Below are 27,015 nucleotides of genomic sequence, written 5' to 3' on the forward strand. Positions count from 1 at the left end.
AGTGGGTAAGGTCTGTACCTTTCCCCTTGAGGTCTGTGGTTCGAATCAAGGAAGGCGAGTTTCTTTTCTTCTTCTTTTGAATCTTCCTTAATATATTAAAAATAAATCACTTGGTGGTGTGTGTGAATTTGGTTATGGCATGGCGTGACTCGGTAGAGCGAGCATCTTTTATGCAACTTTTTACCTTCAAATGCATCTGAATCATACAGCGAATCAAATTGATAGCACAAGCAGCTTTTGCTGATTAAAATTATATGCAGCATGCCTATAATCTGTGAGCCAGCTCGGGTGAATCTGCATGCGAAATGTTACTTTACACTAATAGCGACTATAACACTTTAACTTAGTGATTTTCTTGCAGATACACCGGTACTGGCTCATAGAACATAGGAATGCTGCATATCATTTTAATCAGCAGAAGCTGCTTGTGCTAATAAGATGCATTTTAGGGTAAAATGAAGCATTAAAAACGTTCGGCGCTACCAAGTAACAAAGCACTCCTGTGACCTTAGACTCAAAACATTTCTCTCGACATCCCATTACTTGACATTTCTGCTAAACAGTAAACATTGAATTGTACACATAACAGGGGCCAAGTTTTTTATAGATTGAGATCATTTTAGGTTCAATACTTTTAAAATACACTACTTTGCACTTCCCTTTTCCCATCCTCTCTGTGTATGGCCACCCAAGTTCTTTCACCACCTCCCCCCACCATCACACAATTACTATTCATTTTCATTGAGCTCATTGTATGGCTCACCACTAGCCACCATCATTCGCTTCTATTCAATGCTGCTGCATGCTGAGCCCGCTATTGACATTGTACACATTGCCTGATTTAATTTGCACACTTCACATCACATACACAACAGGTGCAGGACTCAACATGGATGGACTGTGTAGGCTAGTGTTTAAGGTCTCTACCTTGAGGTCAGTGGTTCGAATAAAGGAAGGGGAGTTTTTTTTCTTCTACTTTTGAATCTTCATTGATATATTAAAAATAAATCACTTGATGGTGTGTGTGAATTCGTTTATAGCATGGCGTGACTCCGTAGAGCGAGCGTCTTTTATGCATCTTTTCATCTTCAAATGCATCTGAATCATACAGTGAATCAAATTGATAACACAAGCAGCTTTTGCTGATTAAAATGATATGCATCATGCCTATAATCTGTGAGCCAGCTCGGGTGTATCTGCATGCAAAAAGTTACTTTACACTAATAGAGACTATAACACTTTAAATTAGTGATTTTCTTGCAGATACACTGGTACTGGCTCTTAGAACATAGGCATGCTGCATATCATTTTAATCAGCAGAAGCTGCTTGAGCTAATAAGATGCTTCTTAGGGTAAAATGATTCATTAAAAACGTTCAGCGCTACCAAGTAACAAAGCACTCCTGTGACATTAGACTCAAAACATTTCTCTCGACATCGCATCACTTGGCATTTCTGCTAAACAGTAAACATTGTATTGTACACATAACAGGGGGCATGTTTTTTATAGATTGAGATCATTTTAGGTTCAATACTTTTAAAATACACTACTTTACACTTCCCTTTTCCCTTCCTCTCTGTGTATGGCCACCCAAGTTCTTTCACCACCTCCCCCCACCATCACACAATTACTATTCATTTCCATTGAATTCATTGTATGGCTCACCACTAGCCCACCATCATTCGCTTCTATTCAATGCTACTGCATGCTGAGCCCACTATTGACATTGTACACATTGCCTGCTTTAATTTGCACACTTCACATCACATACACAACAGGGGCAGCACTCAACATGGATAGACAGTGTAGGCTAGTGGATAAGGTCTGTAACTTTCACCTTGAGGTCTGTGGTTTCGAATGAAGGAAGGGGAGTTTTTTTTTTCTTCTACTTTTGAATCTTCATTGCTATATTAAAAATAAATCACTTGGTGGTGTGTGTGAATTTGGTTATGGCATGGTGTGACTCGGTAGAGCGAGCATCTTTTATGCAACTTTTTACCTTCAAATGCATCTGAATCATACAGCGAATCAAATTGATAGCACAAGCAGCTTTTGCTGATTAAAATTATATGCAGCATGCCTATAATCTGTGAGCCAGCTCGGGTGTATCTGCATGCGAAACGTTACTTTACACTAATAGCGACTAAAACACTTTAACTTAGTGATTTTCTTGCAGATACACCGGTACTGGCTCATAGAACATAGGAATGCTGCATATCATTTTAATCAGCAGAAGCTGCTTGTGCTAATAAGATGCATTTTAGGGTAAAATGATGCATTAAAAACGTTCGGCGCTACCAAGTAACAAAGCACTCCTGTGACCTTAGACTCAAAACATTTCTCTCGACATCCCATTTCTTGGCATTTCTGCTAAACAGTAAACATTGTATTGTACACATAACAGGCTGCAAGTTTTTTATAGATTGAGATCATTTTAGGTTCAATACTTTTAAAATACACTACTTTGCACTTCCCTTTTCCCATCCTCTCTGTGTATGGCCACCCAAGTTCTTTCACCACCCCACCCCCACCATCACACAATTACTATTCATTTCCATTGAGCTCATTGTATGGCTCAACACTAGCCCACCATCATTTGCTTCTATTCAATGCTGCCGCATGCTGAGCCCGCTATTGACATTGTACACATTGCCTGTATTAATTTGCTCACTTCACATCACATACACAACAGGTGCAGCACTCAACATGGATGGACTATGATGGCTAGTGGGTAAGGTGTGTACCTTGCACCTTGAGGTCTGTGGTTCAAATCAAGGAAGGGGAGTTTTTTTTTTCGTCTACTTTTGAATCTTCATTGATATATTAAAAATTAATCACTTGGTGGTGTGTGTGAATTTGTTTATAGCATGGCGTGACTCCGTAGAGCGAGCGTCTTTTATGCAACTTTTTACATTCAAATGCATCTGAATCATACAGTGAATCAAATTGATAGCACAAGCAGCTTTTGCTGATTAAAATTATATGCAGCATACCTATAATCTGTGAGCCAGCTCGGGTGTATCTGCCTGCGACACGTTACTTTACACTAATAGCGACTTTAACACTTTAACTTAGTGATTTTCTTGCAGATACACCGGTACTGGCTCATAGAACATAGGAATGCTGCATATCATTTTAATCAGCAGAAGCTGCTTGTGCTAATAAGATGCATTTTAGGGTAAAATGATGCATTAAAAACGTTTGGCGCTACCAAGTAACAAAGCACTCCTGTGACCTTAGACTCAAAACATTTCTCTCGACATCCCATTACTTGGCATTTCTGCTAAACAGTAAACATTGTATTGTACACATAACAGGGTGCAAGTTTTTTATAGATTGAGATCATTTTAGGTTCAATACTTTTAAAATACACTACTTTGCACTTCCCTTTTCCCATCCTCTCTGTGTATGGCCACCCAAGTTCTTTCACCACCTCCCCCCACCATCACACAATTACTATTCATTTTCATTGAGCTCATTGCATGGCTCACCACTAGCCCCCATCATTCGCTTCTATTCAATGCTGCCGCATGCTGAGCCCGCTATTGACATTGTACACATTGCCTGCTTTAATTTGCACACTTCACATCACATACACAACAGGTGCAGCAATCAACATGTATAGACTGTGTAGGCAAGTGGGTAAGGTCTGTACCTTTCCCCTTGAGGTCTGTGGTTCGAATCAAGGAAGGCGAGTTTCTTTTCTTCTTCTTTTGAATCTTCCTTAATATATTAAAAATAAATCACTTGGTGGTGTGTGTGAATTTGGTTATGGCATGGCGTGACTCGGTAGAGCGAGCATCTTTTATGCAACTTTTTACCTTCAAATGCATCTGAATCATACAGCGAATCAAATTGATAGCACAAGCAGCTTTTGCTGATTAAAATTATATGCAGCATGCCTATAATCTGTGAGCCAGCTCGGGTGAATCTGCATGCGAAATGTTACTTTACACTAATAGCGACTATAACACTTTAACTTAGTGATTTTCTTGCAGATACACCGGTACTGGCTCATAGAACATAGGAATGCTGCATATCATTTTAATCAGCAGAAGCTGCTTGTGCTAATAAGATGCATTTTAGGGTAAAATGAAGCATTAAAAACGTTCGGCGCTACCAAGTAACAAAGCACTCCTGTGACCTTAGACTCAAAACATTTCTCTCGACATCCCATTACTTGACATTTCTGCTAAACAGTAAACATTGAATTGTACACATAACAGGGGCCAAGTTTTTTATAGATTGAGATCATTTTAGGTTCAATACTTTTAAAATACACTACTTTGCACTTCCCTTTTCCCATCCTCTCTGTGTATGGCCACCCAAGTTCTTTCACCACCTCCCCCCACCATCACACAATTACTATTCATTTTCATTGAGCTCATTGTATGGCTCACCACTAGCCACCATCATTCGCTTCTATTCAATGCTGCTGCATGCTGAGCCCGCTATTGACATTGTACACATTGCCTGATTTAATTTGCACACTTCACATCACATACACAACAGGTGCAGGACTCAGCATGGATGGACTGTGTAGGCTAGTGTTTAAGGTCTCTACCTTGAGGTCAGTGGTTCGAATAAAGGAAGGGGAGTTTTTTTTCTTCTACTTTTGAATCTTCATTGATATATTAAAAATAAATCACTTGATGGTGTGTGTGAATTCGTTTATAGCATGGCGTGACTCCGTAGAGCGAGCGTCTTTTATGCATCTTTTCATCTTCAAATGCATCTGAATCATACAGTGAATCAAATTGATAACACAAGCAGCTTTTGCTGATTAAAATGATATGCATCATGCCTATAATCTGTGAGCCAGCTCGGGTGTATCTGCATGCAAAAAGTTACTTTACACTAATAGAGACTATAACACTTTAAATTAGTGATTTTCTTGCAGATACACTGGTACTGGCTCTTAGAACATAGGCATGCTGCATATCATTTTAATCAGCAGAAGCTGCTTGAGCTAATAAGATGCTTCTTAGGGTAAAATGATTCATTAAAAACGTTCAGCGCTACCAAGTAACAAAGCACTCCTGTGACATTAGACTCAAAACATTTCTCTCGACATCGCATCACTTGGCATTTCTGCTAAACAGTAAACATTGTATTGTACACATAACAGGGGGCATGTTTTTTATAGATTGAGATCATTTTAGGTTCAATACTTTTAAAATACACTACTTTACACTTCCCTTTTCCCTTCCTCTCTGTGTATGGCCACCCAAGTTCTTTCACCACCTCCCCCCACCATCACACAATTACTATTCATTTCCATTGAATTCATTGTATGGCTCACCACTAGCCCACCATCATTCGCTTCTATTCAATGCTACTGCATGCTGAGCCCACTATTGACATTGTACACATTGCCTGCTTTAATTTGCACACTTCACATCACATACACAACAGGGGCAGCACTCAACATGGATAGACAGTGTAGGCTAGTGGATAAGGTCTGTAACTTTCACCTTGAGGTCTGTGGTTTCGAATGAAGGAAGGGGAGTTTTTTTTTTCTTCTACTTTTGAATCTTCATTGCTATATTAAAAATAAATCACTTGGTGGTGTGTGTGAATTTGGTTATGGCATGGTGTGACTCGGTAGAGCGAGCATCTTTTATGCAACTTTTTACCTTCAAATGCATCTGAATCATACAGCGAATCAAATTGATAGCACAAGCAGCTTTTGCTGATTAAAATTATATGCAGCATGCCTATAATCTGTGAGCCAGCTCGGGTGTATCTGCATGCGAAACGTTACTTTACACTAATAGCGACTAAAACACTTTAACTTAGTGATTTTCTTGCAGATACACCGGTACTGGCTCATAGAACATAGGAATGCTGCATATCATTTTAATCAGCAGAAGCTGCTTGTGCTAATAAGATGCATTTTAGGGTAAAATGATGCATTAAAAACGTTCGGCGCTACCAAGTAACAAAGCACTCCTGTGACCTTAGACTCAAAACATTTCTCTCGACATCCCATTTCTTGGCATTTCTGCTAAACAGTAAACATTGTATTGTACACATAACAGGCTGCAAGTTTTTTATAGATTGAGATCATTTTAGGTTCAATACTTTTAAAATACACTACTTTGCACTTCCCTTTTCCCATCCTCTCTGTGTATGGCCACCCAAGTTCTTTCACCACCTCCCCCCACCATCACACAATTACTATTCATTTTCATTGAGCTCATTGTATGGCTCACCACTAGCCACCATCATTCGCTTCTATTCAATGCTGCCGCATGCTGAGACCGCTATTGACATTGTACACATTGCCTGATTTAATTTGCACACTTCACATCACATACACAACAGGTGCAGGACTCAACATGGATGGACTGTGTAGGCTAGTGTTTAAGGTCTGTACCTTGTACCTTGAGGTCTGTGGTTTGAATCAAGGAAGGGGAGTTTTTTTTCTTCTACTTTTGAATCTTCATTGATATATTAAAAATAAATCACTTGATGGTGTGTGAATTAGTTTATAGCATGGCGTGACTCCGTAGAGCGAGCATCTTTTACGCATCTTTTCACCTTCAAATGCATCTGAATCATACAGCGAATCAAATTGATAACACAAGCAGCTTTTGCTCATTAAAATGATATGCATCATGCCTATAATCTGTGAGCCAGCTCGGGTGTATCTGCATGCAAAAAGTTACTTTACACTAATAGAGACTATATCACTTTAAATTAGTGATTTTCTTGCAGATACACTGGTACTGGCTCATAGAACATAGGCATGCAGCATATCAATTTAATCAGCAGAAGCTGCTTGTGCTAATAAGATGCATCTTAGGGTAAAATGATTCATTAAAAACGTTCAGCCCTACCAAGTAACAAAGCTCTCCTGTGACCTTAGACTCAAAACATTTCTCTCGACATCGCATCACTTGGCATTTCTGCTAAACAGTAAACATTGTATTGTACACATAACAGGGGGCAAGTTTTTTATAGATTGAGATCATTTTAGGTTCAATACTTTTAAAATACACTACTTTCCACATCCCTTTTCCTTCCTCTCTGTGTATGGCCACCCATGTTCTTTCACAACCTCCCCCCACCATCACACAAATACTATTCATTTCCATTGAGCTCATTGCATGGCTCACCACTAGCCCCCATCATTCGCTTCTATTCAATGCTGCCGCATGCTGAGCCCGCTATTGACATTGTACCCATTGCCTGCTTTAATTTGCACACTTCACATCACATACACAACAGGTGTAGCAATCAACATGTATAGACTGTGTAGGCAAGTGGGTAAGGTCTGTACCTTGCCCCTTGAGGTCTGTGGTTTGAATCAAGGAAGGCGAGTTTCTTTTCTTCTTCTTTTGAATCTTCCTTAATATATTAAAATTAAGTCACTTGGTGGTGTGTGTGAATTTGGTTATGGCATGGCGTGACTCGGTAGAGCGAGCATCTTTTATGCAACTTTTTACCTTCAAATGCATCTGAATCATACAGCGAATCAAATTGATAGCACAAGCAGCTTTTGCTGATTAAAATTATATGCAGCATGCCTATAATCTGTGAGCCAGCTCGGGTGTATCTGCATGCGAAACGTTACTTTACACTAATAGCGACTATAACACTTTAACTTAGTGATTTTCTTGCAGATACACCAGTACTGGCTCATAGAACATAGGAATGCTGCATATCATTTTAATCAGCAGAAGCTGCTTGTGGTAATAAGATGCATTTTAGGGTAAAATGATGCATTAAAAACGTTCGGCGCTACCAAGTAACAAAGCACTCCTGTGACCTTAGACTCAAAACATTTCTCTCGACATCCCATTACTTGGCATTTCTGCTAAACAGTAAACATTGTATTGTACATATAACAGGGGGCATGTTTTTTATAGATTGAGATCATTTTAGGTTCAATACTTTTAAAATACATTACTTTGCACTTCCCTTTTCCCATCCTCTCTGTGTATGGCCACCCAAGTTCTTTCACCACCTCCCCCCACCATCACACAATTACTATTCATTTTCATTGAGCTCATTGTATGGCTCACCACTAGCCACCATCATTCGCTTCTATTCAATGCTGCCGCATGCTGAGACTGCTATTGACATTGTACACATTGCCTGATTTAATTTGCACACTTCACGTCACATACACAACAGGTGCAGGACTCAACATGGATGGACTGTGTAGGCTAGTGTTTAAGGTCTGTACCTTGTACCTTGAGGTCTGTGGTTCGAATCAAGGAAGGGGAGTTTTTTTTCTTCTACTTTTGAATCTTCATTGATATATTAAAAATAAATCACTTGATGGTGTGTGTGAATTCGTTTATAGCATGGCGTGACTCCGTAGAGTGAGCGTCTTTTATACATCTTTTCACCTTCAAATGCATCTGAATCATACAGCGAATCAAATTGATAACACAAGCAGCTTTTGCTCATTAAAATGATATGCATCATGCCTATAATCTGTGAGCCAGCTCGGGTGTATCTGCATGCAAAAAGTTACTTAACACTAATAGAGACTATAACACTTTAAATTAGTGATTTTCTTGCAGATACACTGGTACTGGCTCATAGAACATAGGCATGCTGCATATCATTTTAATCGGCAGAAGCTGCTTGTGCTAATAAGATGCATCTTAGGGTAAAGTGATTCATTAAAAACGTTCAGCGCTACCAAGTAACAAAGCACTCCTGTGACATTAGACTCAAAACATTTCTCTCGACATCGCATCACTTGGCATTTCTGCTAAACAGTAAACATTGTATTGTACACATAACAGGGGGCATGTTTTTTATAGATTGAGATCATTTTAGGTTCAATACTTTTAAAATACACTACTTTACACTTCCCTTTTCCCTTCCTCTCTGTGTATGGCCACCCAAGTTCTTTCACCACCTCCCCCCACCATCACACAATTACTATTCATTTCCATTGAATTCATTGTATGGCTCACCACTAGCCCACCATCATTCGCTTCTATTCAATGCTACTGCATGCTGAGCCCACTATTGACATTGTACACATTGCCTGCTTTAATTTGCACACTTCACATCACATACACAACAGGTGCAGCACTCAACATGGATAGACAGTGTAGGCTAGTGGATAAGGTCTGTAACTTTCACCTTGAGGTCTGTGGTTTCGAATGAAGGAAGGGGAGTTTTTTTTTTCTTCTACTTTTGAATCTTCATTGCTATATTAAAAATAAATCACTTGGTGGTGTGTGTGAATTTGGTTATGGCATGGTGTGACTCGGTAGAGCGAGCATCTTTTATGCAACTTTTTACCTTCAAATGCATCTGAATCATACAGCGAATCAAATTGATAGCACAAGCAGCTTTTGCTGATTAAAATTATATGCAGCATGCCTATAATCTGTGAGCCAGCTCGGGTGTATCTGCATGCGAAACGTTACTTTACACTAATAGCGACTAAAACACTTTAACTTAGTGATTTTCTTGCAGATACACCGGTACTGGCTCATAGAACATAGGAATGCTGCATATCATTTTAATCAGCAGAAGCTGCTTGTGCTAATAAGATGCATTTTAGGGTAAAATGATGCATTAAAAACGATCGGCGCTACCAAGTAACAAAGCACTCCTGTGACCTTAGACTCAAAACATTTCTCTCGACATCCCATTTCTTGGCATTTCTGCTAAACAGTAAACATTGTATTGTACACATAACAGGCTGCAAGTTTTTTATAGATTGAGATCATTTTAGGTTCAATACTTTTAAAATACACTACTTTGCACTTCCCTTTTCCCATCCTCTCTGTGTATGGCCACCCAAGTTCTTTCACCACCTCCCCCCACCATCACACAATTACTATTCATTTTCATTGAGCTCATTGTATGGCTCACCACTAGCCACCATCATTCGCTTCTATTCAATGCTGCCGCATGCTGAGACCGCTATTGACATTGTACACATTGCCTGATTTAATTTGCACACTTCACATCACATACACAACAGGTGCAGGACTCAACATGGATGGACTGTGTAGGCTAGTGTTTAAGGTCTGTACCTTGTACCTTGAGGTCTGTGGTTTGAATCAAGGAAGGGGAGTTTTTTTTTTTCTACTTTTGAATCTTCATTGATATATTAAAAATAAATCACTTGATGGTGTGTGAATTAGTTTATAGCATGGCGTGACTCCGTAGAGCGAGCATCTTTTACGCATCTTTTCACCTTCAAATGCATCTGAATCATACAGCGAATCAAATTGATAACACAAGCAGCTTTTGCTCATTAAAATGATATGCATCATGCCTATAATCTGTGAGCCAGCTCGGGTGTATCTGCATGCAAAAAGTTACTTTACACTAATAGAGACTATATCACTTTAAATTAGTGATTTTCTTGCAGATACACTGGTACTGGCTCATAGAACATAGGCATGCTGCATATCAATTTAATCAGCAGAAGCTGCTTGTGCTAATAAGATGCATCTTAGGGTAAAATGATTCATTAAAAACGTTCAGCCCTACCAAGTAACAAAGCTCTCCTGTGACCTTAGACTCAAAACATTTCTCTCGACATCGCATCACTTGGCATTTCTGCTAAACAGTAAACATTGTATTGTACACATAACAGGGGGCAAGTTTTTTATAGATTGAGATCATTTTAGGTTCAATACTTTTAAAATACACTACTTTCCACATCCCTTTTCCTTCCTCTCTGTGTATGGCCACCCATGTTCTTTCACAACCTCCCCCCACCATCACACAAATACTATTCATTTCCATTGAGCTCATTGCATGGCTCACCACTAGCCCCCATCATTCGCTTCTATTCAATGCTGCCGCATGCTGAGCCCGCTATTGACATTGTACCCATTGCCTGCTTTAATTTGCACACTTCACATCACATACACAACAGGTGTAGCAATCAACATGTATAGACTGTGTAGGCAAGTGGGTAAGGTCTGTACCTTGCCCCTTGAGGTCTGTGGTTTGAATCAAGGAAGGCGAGTTTCTTTTCTTCTTCTTTTGAATCTTCCTTAATATATTAAAATTAAGTCACTTGGTGGTGTGTGTGAATTTGGTTATGGCATGGCGTGACTCGGTAGAGCGAGCATCTTTTATGCAACTTTTTACCTTCAAATGCATCTGAATCATACAGCGAATCAAATTGATAGCACAAGCAGCTTTTGCTGATTAAAATTATATGCAGCATGCCTATAATCTGTGAGCCAGCTCGGGTGTATCTGCAAGCGAAACGTTACTTTACACTAATAGCGACTATAACACTTTAACTTAGTGATTTTCTTGCAGATACACCAGTACTGGCTCATAGAACATAGGAATGCTGCATATCATTTTAATCAGCAGAAGCTGCTTGTGGTAATAAGATACATTTTAGGGTAAAATGATGCATTAAAAACGTTCGGCGCTACCAAGTAACAAAGCACTCCTGTGACCTTAGACTCAAAACATTTCTCTCGACATCCCATTACTTGGCATTTCTGCTAAACAGTAAACATTGTATTGTACATATAACAGGGGGCATGTTTTTTATAGATTGAGATCATTTTAGGTTCAATACTTTTAAAATACATTACTTTGCACTTCCCTTTTCCCATCCTCTCTGTGTATGGCCACCCAAGTTCTTTCACCACCTCCCCCCACCATCACACAATTACTATTCATTTTCATTGAGCTCATTGTATGGCTCACCACTAGCCACCATCATTCGCTTCTATTCAATGCTGCCGCATGCTGAGACTGCTATTGACATTGTACACATTGCCTGATTTAATTTGCACACTTCACGTCACATACACAACAGGTGCAGGACTCAACATGGATGGACTGTGTAGGCTAGTGTTTAAGGTCTGTACCTTGTACCTTGAGGTCTGTGGTTCGAATCAAGGAAGGGGAGTTTTTTTTCTTCTACTTTTGAATCTTCATTGATATATTAAAAATAAATCACTTGATGGTGTGTGTGAATTCGTTTATAGCATGGCGTGACTCCGTAGAGTGAGCATCTTTTATACATCTTTTCACCTTCAAATGCATCTGAATCATACAGCGAATCAAATTGATAACACAAGCAGCTTTTGCTCATTAAAATGATATGCATCATGCCTATAATCTGTGAGCCAGCTCGGGTGTATCTGCATGCAAAAAGTTACTTAACACTAATAGAGACTATAACACTTTAAATTAGTGATTTTCTTGCAGATACACTGGTACTGGCTCATAGAACATAGGCATGCTGCATATCATTTTAATCGGCAGAAGCTGCTTGTGCTAATAAGATGCATCTTAGGGTAAAGTGATTCATTAAAAACGTTCAGCGCTACCAAGTAACAAAGCACTCCTGTGACATTAGACTCAAAACATTTCTCTCGACATCGCATCACTTGGCATTTCTGCTAAACAGTAAACATTGTATTGTACACATAACAGGGGGCATGTTTTTTATAGATTGAGATCATTTTAGGTTCAATACTTTTAAAATACACTACTTTACACTTCCCTTTTCCCTTCCTCTCTGTGTATGGCCACCCAAGTTCTTTCACCACCTCCCCCCACCATCACACAATTACTATTCATTTCCATTGAATTCATTGTATGGCTCACCACTAGCCCACCATCATTCGCTTCTATTCAATGCTACTGCATGCTGAGCCCACTATTGACATTGTACACATTGCCTGCTTTAATTTGCACACTTCACATCACATACACAACAGGGGCAGCACTCAACATGGATAGACAGTGTAGGCTAGTGGATAAGGTCTGTAACTTTCACCTTGAGGTCTGTGGTTTCGAATGAAGGAAGGGGAGTTTTTTTTTTCTTCTACTTTTGAATCTTCATTGCTATATTAAAAATAAATCACTTGGTGGTGTGTGTGAATTTGGTTATGGCATGGTGTGACTCCGTAGAGCGAGCATCTTTTACGCATCTTTTCACCTTCAAATGCATCTGAATCATACAGCGAATCAAATTGATAACACAAGCAGCTTTTGCTCATTAAAATGATATGCATCATGCCTATAATCTGTGAGCCAGCTCGGGTGTATCTGCATGCAAAAAGTTACTTTACACTAATAGAGACTATATCACTTTAAATTAGTGATTTTCTTGCAGATACACTGGTACTGGCTCATAGAACATAGGCATGCAGCATATCAATTTAATCAGCAGAAGCTGCTTGTGCTAATAAGATGCATCTTAGGGTAAAATGATTCATTAAAAACGTTCAGCCCTACCAAGTAACAAAGCTCTCCTGTGACCTTAGACTCAAAACATTTCTCTCGACATCGCATCACTTGGCATTTCTGCTAAACAGTAAACATTGTATTGTACACATAACAGGGGGCAAGTTTTTTATAGATTGAGATCATTTTAGGTTCAATACTTTAAAAAACACTACTTTCCACATCCCTTTTCCTTCCTCTCTGTGTATGGCCACCCATGTTCTTTCACAACCTCCCCCCACCATCACACAAATACTATTCATTTCCATTGAGCTCATTGCATGGCTCACCACTAGCCCCCATCATTCGCTTCTATTCAATGCTGCCGCATGCTGAGCCCGCTATTGACATTGTACCCATTGCCTGCTTTAATTTGCACACTTCACATCACATACACAACAGGTGTAGCAATCAACATGTATAGACTGTGTAGGCAAGTGGGTAAGGTCTGTACCTTGCCCCTTGAGGTCTGTGGTTTGAATCAAGGAAGGCGAGTTTCTTTTCTTCTTCTTTTGAATCTTCCTTAATATATTAAAATTAAGTCACTTGGTGGTGTGTGTGAATTTGGTTATGGCATGGCGTGACTCGGTAGAGCGAGCATCTTTTATGCAACTTTTTACCTTCAAATGCATCTGAATCATACAGCGAATCAAATTGATAGCACAAGCAGCTTTTGCTGATTAAAATTATATGCAGCATGCCTATAATCTGTGAGCCAGCTCGGGTGTATCTGCATGCGAAACGTTACTTTACACTAATAGCGACTATAACACTTTAACTTAGTGATTTTCTTGCAGATACACCAGTACTGGCTCATAGAACATAGGAATGCTGCATATCATTTTAATCAGCAGAAGCTGCTTGTGGTAATAATATGCATTTTAGGGTAAAATGATGCATTAAAAACGTTCGGCGCTACCAAGTAACAAAGCACTCCTGTGACCTTAGACTCAAAACATTTCTCTCGACATCCCATTACTTGGCATTTCTGCTAAACAGTAAACATTGTATTGTACATATAACAGGGGGCATGTTTTTTATAGATTGAGATCATTTTAGGTTCAATACTTTTAAAATACATTACTTTGCACTTCCCTTTTCCCATCCTCTCTGTGTATGGCCACCCAAGTTCTTTCACCACCTCCCCCCACCATCACACAATTACTATTCATTTTCATTGAGCTCATTGTATGGCTCACCACTAGCCACCATCATTCGCTTCTATTCAATGCTGCCGCATGCTGAGACTGCTATTGACATTGTACACATTGCCTGATTTAATTTGCACACTTCACGTCACATACACAACAGGTGCAGGACTCAACATGGATGGACTGTGTAGGCTAGTGTTTAAGGTCTGTACCTTGTACCTTGAGGTCTGTGGTTCGAATCAAGGAAGGGGAGTTTTTTTTCTTCTACTTTTGAATCTTCATTGATATATTAAAAATAAATCACTTGATGGTGTGTGTGAATTCGTTTATAGCATGGCGTGACTCCGTAGAGTGAGCGTCTTTTATACATCTTTTCACCTTCAAATGCATCTGAATCATACAGCGAATCAAATTGATAACACAAGCAGCTTTTGCTCATTAAAATGATATGCATCATGCCTATAATCTGTGAGCCAGCTCGGGTGTATCTGCATGCAAAAAGTTACTTAACACTAATAGAGACTATAACACTTTAAATTAGTGATTTTCTTGCAGATACACTGGTACTGGCTCATAGAACATAGGCATGCTGCATATCATTTTAATCGGCAGAAGCTGCTTGTGCTAATAAGATGCATCTTAGGGTAAAGTGATTCATTAAAAACGTTCAGCGCTACCAAGTAACAAAGCACTCCTGTGACCTTAGACTCAAAACATTTCTCTCGACATCGCATAACTTGGCATTTCTGCTAAACAGTAAACATTGTATTGTACACATAACAGGGGGCATGTTTTTTATAGATTGAGATCATTTTAGGTTCAATACTTTTAAAATACACTACTTTACACTTCCCTTTCCCTTCCTCTCTGTGTATGGCCACCAAAGTTCTTTCACCACCTCCCCCCACCATCACACAATTACTATTCATTTCCATTGAATTCATTGTATGGCTCACCACTAGCCCACCATCATTCGCTTCTATTCAATGCTGCTGCATGCTGAGTCCACTATTGACATTGTACACATTGCCTGCTTTAATTTGCACACTTCACATCACATACACAACAGGGGCAGCACTCAACATGGATAGACAGTGTAAGCTAGTGGATAAGGTCTGTAACTTGCACCTTGAGGTCTGTGGTTCGAATCAAGAAAGGGGTTTTCTTTTTTTCTTCTACTTTTGAATCTTCATTGCTATATTAAAAATAAATCATTGGGTGGTGTGTGCGAATTCGTTTATAGCATGGCGTGACTCGGTAGAGCGAACGTCATTTATGCAACTTTTTACCTTCAAATGCATCTGAAACATACAGCGTATCAAATTTATAGCACAAGCAGCTTTTGCTGATTAAAATGATATGCAGCATGCCTATAATCTGTGAGCCAGCTTGGGTGTATCTGCATGCGACACTTTACTTTACACTAATAGCGACTATAACACTTTAACTTAGTGATTTTCTTGCAGATACACCGGTACTGGCTCATAGAACATAGGCATGCTGCATGTCATTTTAATCAGCAGAAGCTGCTTGTGGTAACAAGATGAATTTTAGGGTAAAATAATGCATTAAAAACGTTCGGCGCTACAAAGTAACAAAGCACTCCTGTGACCTTAGACTCAAAACATTTCTCTCGACATCCCATTACTTGGCATTTCAGCTAAACAGTAAACATTGTATTGTACACATAACATGGGGCAAGATTTTTATAGATTGAGATCGTTTTAGGTTCAATACTTTTAAAATACACTTCTTTGCACTTCCCTTTTCCCTTCCTCTCTGTTTATGGCCACCCAAGTTCTTTCCCCACCTCCCCCCACCATCACACAATTACTATTCATTTCCATTGAATTCATTGTATTGCTCACCACTAGCCCACCATCATTCGCTTCTATTCAATGCTGCTGCATGCTGAGGCCGCTATTGACATTGTACACATTGCATACTTTAATTTGCACACTTCACATCACATACACAACAGGTGCAGCGCTCAACATGGATAGACTGTGTAGGATAGTGGGTAAGGTCTGTACCTTGCACCTTGAGGTCTGTGGTTCGATTCAAGAAATGGGAGGTTTTTTTTCTTCTTTTTTTGAATCTTCATTAATATATTAAAAATAAATCACATGGTGGTGTGTGTGAATTCGTTTATGGCAAGGCGTGACTCGGTAGAGCAAGCTTCTTTTATGCAACTTTTTACCTGCAAATGCATCTGAATCATACAGCGAATCAAATAGATAGCACAAGCAGCTTTTGCTGATTAAAATGATATGCAGCATGCCTATAATCTGTGAGCCAGCTCGTGTGTATCTGCTTGCGAAAAGTTACTTCACACTAATAGCGACTATAACACTTTATCTTAGTGATTTTCTTGCAGATACACCGGTACTGGCTCATAGAACATAGGCATGTTGCATATCCTTTTAATCAGCAGAAGGTGCTTGTGCTAATAAGATGCATTTTAGGGTAAAATGATGCATTAAAAACGTTCGGCGCTACCAAGTATCAAAGCACTCCTGCGACCTTAGACTCAAAACATTTCTCTTGACATCACATCACTTGGCATTTCTGCTAAACAGTAAACATTTTATTGTACACATAACAGGGGGCAAGCTTTTTATAGATTGAGTTCATTTTAGGTTCAATACTTTTAAAATACACTACTTTGCACTTCCCTTTTCTCTTCCTCTCTGTTTATGGCCACCCAAGTTCCTTGACCACCTCCCCCCACCATCACACAATTACTATTAATTTCCATTGAATTCATTGTATGGCTCACCAATAGCCCACCATCATTCGCTTCTATTCAATGCTGCTGCATGCTGAGCACGCTATTGACATTGTATGCCTTGCATGCTTTAATTTGCACACTTCACATCACATACACAACCGGTGCAGCACTCAACATGGATAGACTGTGTAGGCTAGTGGATAAGGTCTGGACCTTGCTCCTTGAACTCTGTGGTTCGAATCAAGGAAGAGGAGTTTTTTTTTTTTACTTTTTTTGAATCTTCATTAATATATTAAAAATAAATCACTTGGTGGTGTGTGTGAATTCGTTTATGGCATGGCGTGACTCGGTAGAGCGAGCATATTTTTAACAACTTTTTACATTCAAATGATTCTGAATCATACAGCGAATCAAACTGATAGCACATACAGCTTTTGCTAATTAAAATTATATGCAGTATGCCTATAATCTGTGAGCCAGCTCGGGTGTATCTGCATGCAAAACGTTACTTTACACTAATAGCAACTATAACACTTTAACTTAGTGATTTTCTTGCAGATACACCGGAACTGGCTCATAGATCATAGGCATGTTGCATATCTTTTTAATCAGCAGAAGCTGCTTGTGCTAATAAGATGCATTTTAGGGTAAAATTATGCATTAAAAACGTTTGGCGCTACCAAGTAACAAAGCACTCCTGTGACCTTAGACTCAAAACATTTCTCTCGACATCCCATCACTTGGCATTTCTGCTAAACAGTAAACATTGTATTGTACACATAACAGGGTGCAAGTTTTTTATAGATTGAGATCATTTTAGGTTCAATACTTCCTAAAATGATTGAGATCATTTTAGGTTCAATACTTTTAAAATACACTACTTTGCACTTCCCTTTTCCCTTCCTCTCTGTGTTTGGCCACCCAAGTTCTTTCACCACCCCACCCCCACCATCACACAATTACTATTCATTTCCATTGAATTCATTGTATGGCTCACCACTAGCCCACCATCATTCGCTTCTATTCAATGCTGCCGCATGCTGAGCCCGCTATTGACATTGTACACATTGCCTGCTTTAATTTGCACACTTCACATCACATACACAACAGGTGCTGTGCTCAATGTGGATAGACTGTGTAGGCTAGTGGATAAGGTCTGTACCTTACACCTTGACGTCTGTGGTTTGAATCAAGGAGGGGGAGTTTTCTTTTTCTTCTTCTTTGGAATCTTCAATTAATATATTAAAAATAAATCACATGGTGGTGTGTGTGAATTCGTTTATGGCATGGCGTGACTCCTTAGAGTGAACATCTTTTATACAACTTTTTACCTTCAAATGCATCTGAATCATACAGCGAATCAAATTGATAGCACAAGCAGCTTTTGCTGATTAAAATGATATGCAGTATGCCTATAATCTGTGAGCCAGCTCGGGTGTATCTGCATGCAAAATGTTACTTTACACTAATAGCGACAATAACAGTTTAACTTAGTGATTTTCTTGCAGATACACCGGTACTGGATCATAGAACATAGGCATGTTGCATATCTTTTTAATCAGCAGAAGCTGCTTGTGCTAATAAGATGCTTTTTAGTGTAAAATTATGCATTAAAAACGTCCGGCACTACCAAGTAACAAAGCACTCCTGTGACCTTAGACTCAAAACATTTCTCTCGACATCACATCACTTGGCATTTCTGCTAAACAGTAAACATTGTATTGTACACATAACAGGGGGTAAGTTTTTTATAGATTGAGATCATTTTAGGTTCAATACTTTTAAAATACACTAATTTGCACTTCCCTTTTCCCTTCCTCTCTGTGTATGGCCACCCAAGTTCTTTCACCACCTCCCCCCACCATCACACAATTACTATTCATTTCTATTGTATTCATTGTATGGCTCACCACTAGCCCACCATCATTCGCTTCTATTCAATGCTGCCGCATGCTGAGCCGGCTATTGACATTGTACACATTGCCTGCTTTAATTTGCACACTTCACATCACATACACAACAGGTGCAGCACTCAACATGGATAGACTGTGTAGGCTAGTGGATAAGGTCTGTACCTTGCACCTTGAGGTCTGTGGCTCGAATCAAGAAAAGGGTGTTTTTTTTTTCTTCTTCTTTTGAATCTTCATTAATATATTAAAAATAAATCACATTGTGGTGTGTGTGATTTCGCTTATGGCATGGCGTGACTCAGTAGAGCGAGCTTCTTCTAATCAACTTTTTACCTGCAAATGCATCTGAATCATACAGCGAATCAAATTGATAGCACAAGCACATCAGCTTTTGCTGATTAAAATGATATCCAGCATGCCTATAATCTGTGAGCCAGCTCGGGTGTATCTGCATGTGAAAAGTTACTTAACACTAATAGCGACTATAACACTTTAACCTAGTGATTTTCTTGCAGATACACCGGTACTGGCTCATAGATCATAGGCATGTTGCATATCTTTTTAATCAGCAGAAGCTGCTTGTGCTAATAAGATGCTTTTTAGAGTAAAATGATGCATTAAAAACGTTCGCGCTACCAAGTAACAAAGCACTCCTGTGACCTTAGACTCAAAACATTTCTCTCGACATCCCATCACTTGGCATTTCTGCTAAACAGTAAAAATTGTATTGTACACATAACAGGGGGCAAGTTTTTTATAGATTGAGATCATTTTAGGTTCAATACTTTTAAAATACACTACTTTGCACTTCCCTTTTCCCTCCCTCTCTGTTTATGGCCACCCAAGTTCTTTCACCACCTCCCCCCACCATCACACAATTACTATTAATTTCCATTGAATTCATTGTATGGCTCACCACTAGCCCACCATCATTCGCTTCTATTCAATTCTGCCGCATACTGAGCCCGCTTTTGACATTGTACACATTGCCTGCTTTAATATGCAAACTTCACATCACATACACAACAGGTGCAGCACTCTACATGGATAGACCGTGTAGGCTAGTGGGTAAGGTCTGTACCTTGCACCTTGAGGTCTGTGGCTCGAATCAAGAAAGGAGAGTTTTATTTTTCTTCTTCTTTTGAATCTTCATAAATATATTAAAAATAAATCACATGGTGGTGTGTGTGATTTCGTTTATGGCATGGCGTGACTCGGTAAAGCAAGCTTCTTTTATGCAACTTTTTACCTGCAAATGCACCTGAATCAAACTGCGAATCAAATTGATAGCACAAGCAGCTTTTGCTGATTAAAATGATATGCAGTATGCCTATAATCTGTGAGCCAGCTCGGGTGTATCTGCATGCAAAACGTTACTTTACACTAAAAGCGACTATAACAGTTTTACTTAGGGATTTTCTTGCAGATACACCGGTACTGGCTCATAGAACATAGGCATGTTGCATATCTTTTTAATCAGCAGAAGCTGCTTGTGCTAATAAGATGCATTTTAGGGTAAAATGATGCATTAAAAACGTTCGGCGCTACCAAGTAACAAAGCACTCCTGTGACCTGAGACTCAAAACATTTCTCTCGACATCCCATCACTTGGCATTTCTGCTAAACAGTAAACATTGTATTGTATACATAACAGGGGGCAAGTTTTTTAAAGATTGACTTCATTTTAGGTTCAATACTTTTAAAATACACTACTTTGCACTTCCCTTTTCCCTTCCTCTCTGTATATGTCCACCGAAGTTCTTTCACCACCTCACAACACCATCACACAATTACTATTAATTTCCATTGAGCTCATTGTATGGCTCACCACTAGCCCACCATCATTCGCTTCTATTCAATGCTGCCGCATGCTGAGCCCACTATTGACATTGTACACATTGCATGCTTTAATTTCCACACTTCACATCACATACACAACAGGTGCAGCACTCAACATGGATAGACTGTGTAGGCTAGTGGATAACGTCTGTACCTTGCACCTTGAGGTCTGTGGTTCGAATCAAGGAAGGGGAGTTTTTTTTTCTTCTTTTTTTGAATCTTCATTAATATCTTAAAAATAAATCAATTGGTGGTGGTGTGTGAATTCGTTTATGGCATGGCATGACTCGGTAGAGCGAGCATCTTTTATACAACTTTTTACCTTCAAATGCATCTGAATCATACAGCGAATCAAACTGATAGCACAAGCAGCTTTTGCTGATTAGTATGATATGCAGTATGCCTATAATCTGTGAGCCAGCTCGGGTGTATCTGCATACAAAACGTTACTTTACACTAATAGCGACTATAACACTTTAACTTAGTGATTTTCTAGCAGATACACTGGTACTGTCTCATAGAACATAGGCATCCTGCATATCTTTTTAATCAGCAGAAGCTGCTTGTGCTAATAGGATGCATTTTAGGGTAAAATGATGCATTAAAAACGTTCGGCGCTACCAAGTAAAAAAGCACTCCTGTGACCTTAGACTCAAAACATTTCTATCGACATCCCATCACTTGGCATTTCTGCTAAACAGTAAACATTGTATTGTACACATAACAGGGGGCAAGTTTTTTAAAGATTGAGATCATTTTAGGTTCAATACTTTTAAAATACACTACTTTGCACTTCTCTTTTGCCTTCCTCTCTGTATATGGCCACCAAAGTTCTTTCACCACCTCACCCCACCATCACACAATTACTATTCATTTCCATTGAGCTCCTTGTATGGCTCACCACTAGCCCACCATCATTCACTTCTATTCAATGCTACCACATGCTGAACCCACTATTGACATTGTACAGATTGCCGGCTTTAATTTGCCCACTTCACATCACATACACAACAGGTGCAACACTCTACATGGATAGACTGTGTAGGCTAGAGGGTAAGGTCTGTACCTTGCACCTTGATGTCTGTGGTTTGAATCAAGGAAGGGGAGTTTTTTTTCATCTTCTTTTGAATCTTCATTAATATGTTAAAAATAAATCACTTGGTGGTGTGTGTGAATTCGTTTATGGCATGGCGTGACTCGGTTGAGAGAGCTTCTTTTATGCAACTTTTTACCTGCAATTGCATCTGAATCATACAGCGAATCAAATTGATAGCACAAGCAGCTTTTGCTGATAAAAATGATATGCAGCATGCTTATAATCTGTGAGCCAGCTCGGGTGTATCTGCATGCGAAAAGTTACTTCACACTAATAGCGACTATAACACTTTAACTTAGTGATTTTCTTGCAGATACACCGGTACTGGCTCATAGAACATAGGCATGTTGCATATCTTTTTAATCAGCAGAAGCTGCTTGTGCTAATAAGATGCATTTTAGGGTAAAATGATGCATTCATGCTAAACAGTAAACATTGTATTGTACACATAACAAGGGGCAAGTTTTTTAAAGATTGAGATCATTTTAGGTTCAATACTTTTAAAATACACTACTTTGCACTTCCCTTTTCCCTTCCTCTCTGTATATGACCACCCAAGTTCTTTCACCACCTCACCCCACCATCACACAATTACTATTAATTTCCATTGAGCTCATTGTATGGCTCACCACTAGCCCACCATCATTCGGTTCTATTCAATGCTACCGCATGCTGAGCCCACTATTAACATTGTACCCATTGCCGGCTTTAATTTGCACACTTCACATCACATACAGAACAGGTGCAATACTCAACATGGATAGATTGTGTAGGCTAGTGGGTAAGGTCTGTACCTTGCACCTTGAGGTCTGTGGTTCGAATCAAGGAAGCGGAGATTTTTTTTCTTCTTCTTTTGAATCTTCATTAATATATTAAAATTAAATCATTTGGTGGTGTGTGAATTCGTTTATGGCATGGCGTGACTCGGTAGAGCGAGCGTCTTTTATGCAACGTTTTACCTTCAAATGCATCTGAATCATACAGAGAATCAAATTGATAGCACAAGCAGCTTTTGAAGATTAAAATGATATGCAGCAAGACTATAATCTGTGAGCCAGCTCGGGTGTATCTGCATGCGAAAAGTTACTTCACACTAATAGCGACTATAACACTTTAACTTAGTGATTTTCTTGCAGATACACCGGTACTGGCTCATAGAACATAGGCATGTTGCATATCTTTTTATTCAGCAGAAGCTGCTTGTGCTAATAAGATGCATTTTAGTGTAAAATGATGAATTAAAAACGTTCGGCGCTACCAACTAACAAAGCACTCTTGTGATCGTAGACTCAAAACATTTCTCTTGACATTTCATCACTTGGAATTTCTGCTAAACGGTAAACATTGTATTGTATACATAACAGGGGGCAAGTTTTTTATAGATTGAGATCATTCTGGGTTCAATACTTTTAAAATACACTACTTTGCACTTCCCTTTTCACTTCCTCTCTGTATATGGCCACCCAAGTTCTTTGACCACCTCCCCCCACCATCACACAATTACTATTCATTTCCATTGAGCTCATTGTATGGCTCACCACTAGCCCACCATCATTCGCTTCTATTCAATGCTGCTGCATACTGAGCCCGCTATTGACATTGTACACATTGCCTGCTTTAATATGCACACTTCACATCACATACACAACAGGTGCAGTGCTCAGCAAGGATAGACTGTGTAGGCTAGAGTGTAAAGTCTGTACCTTGCACCTTGAGGTCTGTGGTTCGAATGAAGGAAGGGGAGTTTTTTTTCTTCTTCTTTTGAATCTTCATTAATATATCAAAAATAAATCACTTGGTGGTGTGTGTGTGTGAATTCATTTATGGCATGGCGTGACTCGGTAGAGCGAGCATCTTTTATGCAATTTTTTACCTTCAAATGCATCTGAATCATACAGCGAATCAAATTGATAGCACAAGCAGCTTTTGCTGATTAAAATGATATGCAGCATGCCTATAATCTGTGAGCCAGCTCGGGTGCATCTGCATGCAAAAAGTTACTTTACACTAATAGCGACTATAACACTTTAACTTAGTGATTTTCTTGCAGATACACTGGTACTGGCTCATAGAACATAGGCATGTTGCATATCTTTTTAATCAGCAGAAGCTGCTTGTGCTAATAAGATGCATTTTAGGGTAAAATGATGCATTAAAAACACTCGGCGCTACCAAGTAACAAAGCACTCCTGTGACCTTAGACTCAAAACATTTCTCTCGACATCCCATCACTTGGCATTTCTGCTAAACAGTAAACATTGTATTGTACACATAACAAGTGGCAAGTTTTTTAAAGATTGAGATAATTTTAGGTTCAATACTTTTAAAATACACTACTTTGCACTTCCCTTTTTCCTTCCTCTCTGTATATGACCACCCAAGTTCTTTCACCACCTCACCCCACCATCACATAATTACTAATAATTTCTATTGAGCTCATTGTATGGCTCACCACTAGCCCACCATCATTCGCTTCTATTCAATGCTACCGCTTGCTGAGCCCACTATTGACATTGTACCCATTGCCGGCTTTAATTTGCACACTTCACATCACATACACAACAGGTGCAACACTCAACATGGATAGATTGTGTAGGCTAGTGGGTAAGGTCTGTACCTTGCACCTTGAGGTCTGTGGTTCGAATCAAGGAAGGGGAGTTTTTTTTTCTTCTTCTTTTGAATCTTCATTAATATATTAAAATTAAATCATTTGGTGGTGTGTGAATTCGTTTATGGCATGGCGTGACACGGTAGAGCGAGTGTCTTTTATGCAACGTTTTACCTTCAAATGCATCTGAATCATACAGCGAATCAAATTGATAGCACAAGCAGCTTTTGCTGATTAAAATGATATGCAGCATGACTATAATCTGTGAGCCAGCTCGGGTGTATCTGCATGCAAAAAGTTACTTCACACTAATAGCGACTATAACACTTTAACTTAGTGATTTTCTTGCAGATACACCGGTACTGGCTCATAGAACATAGGCATGTTGCATATCTTTTTATTCAGCAGAAGCTGCTTGTGCTAATAAGATGCATTTAAGGGTAAAATGTTGAATTAAAAATGTTCGGCGCTACCAAGTAACAAAGCACTCTTGTGACCGTAGACTCAAAACATTTCTCTTGACATTCCATCACTTGGAATTTCTGCTAAACAGCAAACATTGTATTTTACACATAACAGGGGGCAAGTTTTTTAAAGTTTGAGATCATTTTAAGTTCAATACTTTTAAAATACACTACTTTGCACTTCCCTTTTCCCTTCCTCTCTGTATATGACCACCCAAGTTCTTTCACCTCCTCCCCCCACCATCACACAATTACTATTCATTTCCATTGAGCTCATTGTATGGCTCACCACAAGCCCACCATCATTCGCTTCTATTCAATCCTGCCGCATGCTGAGCCCACTATTGACATTGTACACATTGCCTGCTTTAATTTGCACACTTCACATCACATACACAACATGTGCAGTACTCAGCAAGGATAGACTGTGTAGGCTAGAGTGTAAGGTCTGTACCTTGCACCTTGAGGTCTGTGGTTCGAATGAAGGAAGGGGAGTTTTTTTTCTTCTTCTTTTGAATCTTCATTAATATATCAAAAATAAATCACTTGGTGGTGTGTGTGAATTCATTTATGGCATGGCGTGACTCGGTAGAGCGAGCATCTTTTATGCAATTTTTTACCTTCAAATGCATCTGAATCATACAGCGAATCAAATTGATAGCACAAGCAGCTTTTGCTGATTAAAATGATATGCAGCATGCCTATAATCTGTGAGCCAGCTCGGGTGCATCTGCATGTAAAAAGTTACTTTACACTAATAGCGACTATAACACTTTAACTTAGTGATTTTCTTGCAGATACACTGGTACTGGCTCATAGAACATAGGCATGTTGCATATCTTTTTAATCAGCAGAAGCTGCTTGTGCTAATAAGATGCATTTTAGGGTAAAATGATGCATTAAAAACACTCGGCGCTACCAAGTAACAAAGCACTCCTGTGACCTTAGACTCAAAACATTTCTCTCGACATCCCATCACTTGGCATTTCTGCTAAACAGTAAACATTGTATTGTACACATAACAAGTGGCAAGTTTTTTAAAGATTGAGATAATTTTAGGTTCAATACTTTTAAAATACACTACTTTGCACTTCCCTTTTTCCTTCCTCTCTGTATATGACCACCCAAGTTCTTTCACCACCTCACCCCACCATCACATAATTACTAATAATTTCTATTGAGCTCATTGTATGGCTCACCACTAGCCCACCATCATTCGCTTCTATTCAATGCTACCGCTTGCTGAGCCCACTATTGACATTGTACCCATTGCCGGCTTTAATTTGCACACTTCACATCACATACACAACAGGTGCAACACTCAACATGGATAGATTGTGTAGGCTAGTGGGTAAGGTCTGTACCTTGCACCTTGAGGTCTGTGGTTCGAATCAAGGAAGGGGAGTTTTTTTTTCGTCTTCTTTTGAATCTTCATTAATATATTAAAATTAAATCATTTGGTGGTGTGTGAATTCGTTTATGGCATGGCGTGACTCGGTAGAGCGAGCGTCTTTTATGCAACGTTTTACCTTCAAATGCATCTGAATCATACAGCGAATCAAATTGATAGCACAAGCAGCTTTTGCTGATTAAAATGATATGCAGCATGACTATAATCTGTGAGCCAGCTATGGTGTATCTGCATGCGAAAAGTTACTTCACACTAATAGCGACTATAACACTTTAACTTAGTGATTTTCTTGCAGATACACCGGTACTGGCTCATAGAACATAGGCATGTTGCATATCTTTTTATTCAGCAGAAGCTGCTTGTGCTAATAAGATGCATTTAAGGGTAAAATGATGAATTAAAAATGTTCGGCGCTACCAAGTAACAAAGCACTCTTGTGACCGTAGACTCAAAACATTTCTCTTGACATTCCATCACTTGGAATTTCTGCTAAACAGCAAACATTGTATTGTACACATAACAGGGGGCAAGTTTTTTATAGATTGAGATCATTTTAGGTTCAATACTTTTAAAATACACTACTTTGCACCTCCCTTTTCACTTCCTCT

The sequence above is a fragment of the Taudactylus pleione genome, unplaced genomic scaffold (genome assembly GCF_031769625.1).
Source record: "Taudactylus pleione unplaced genomic scaffold, aTauple2 ptg000157l, whole genome shotgun sequence".
NCBI lineage: Eukaryota > Metazoa > Chordata > Amphibia > Anura > Myobatrachidae > Taudactylus > Taudactylus pleione.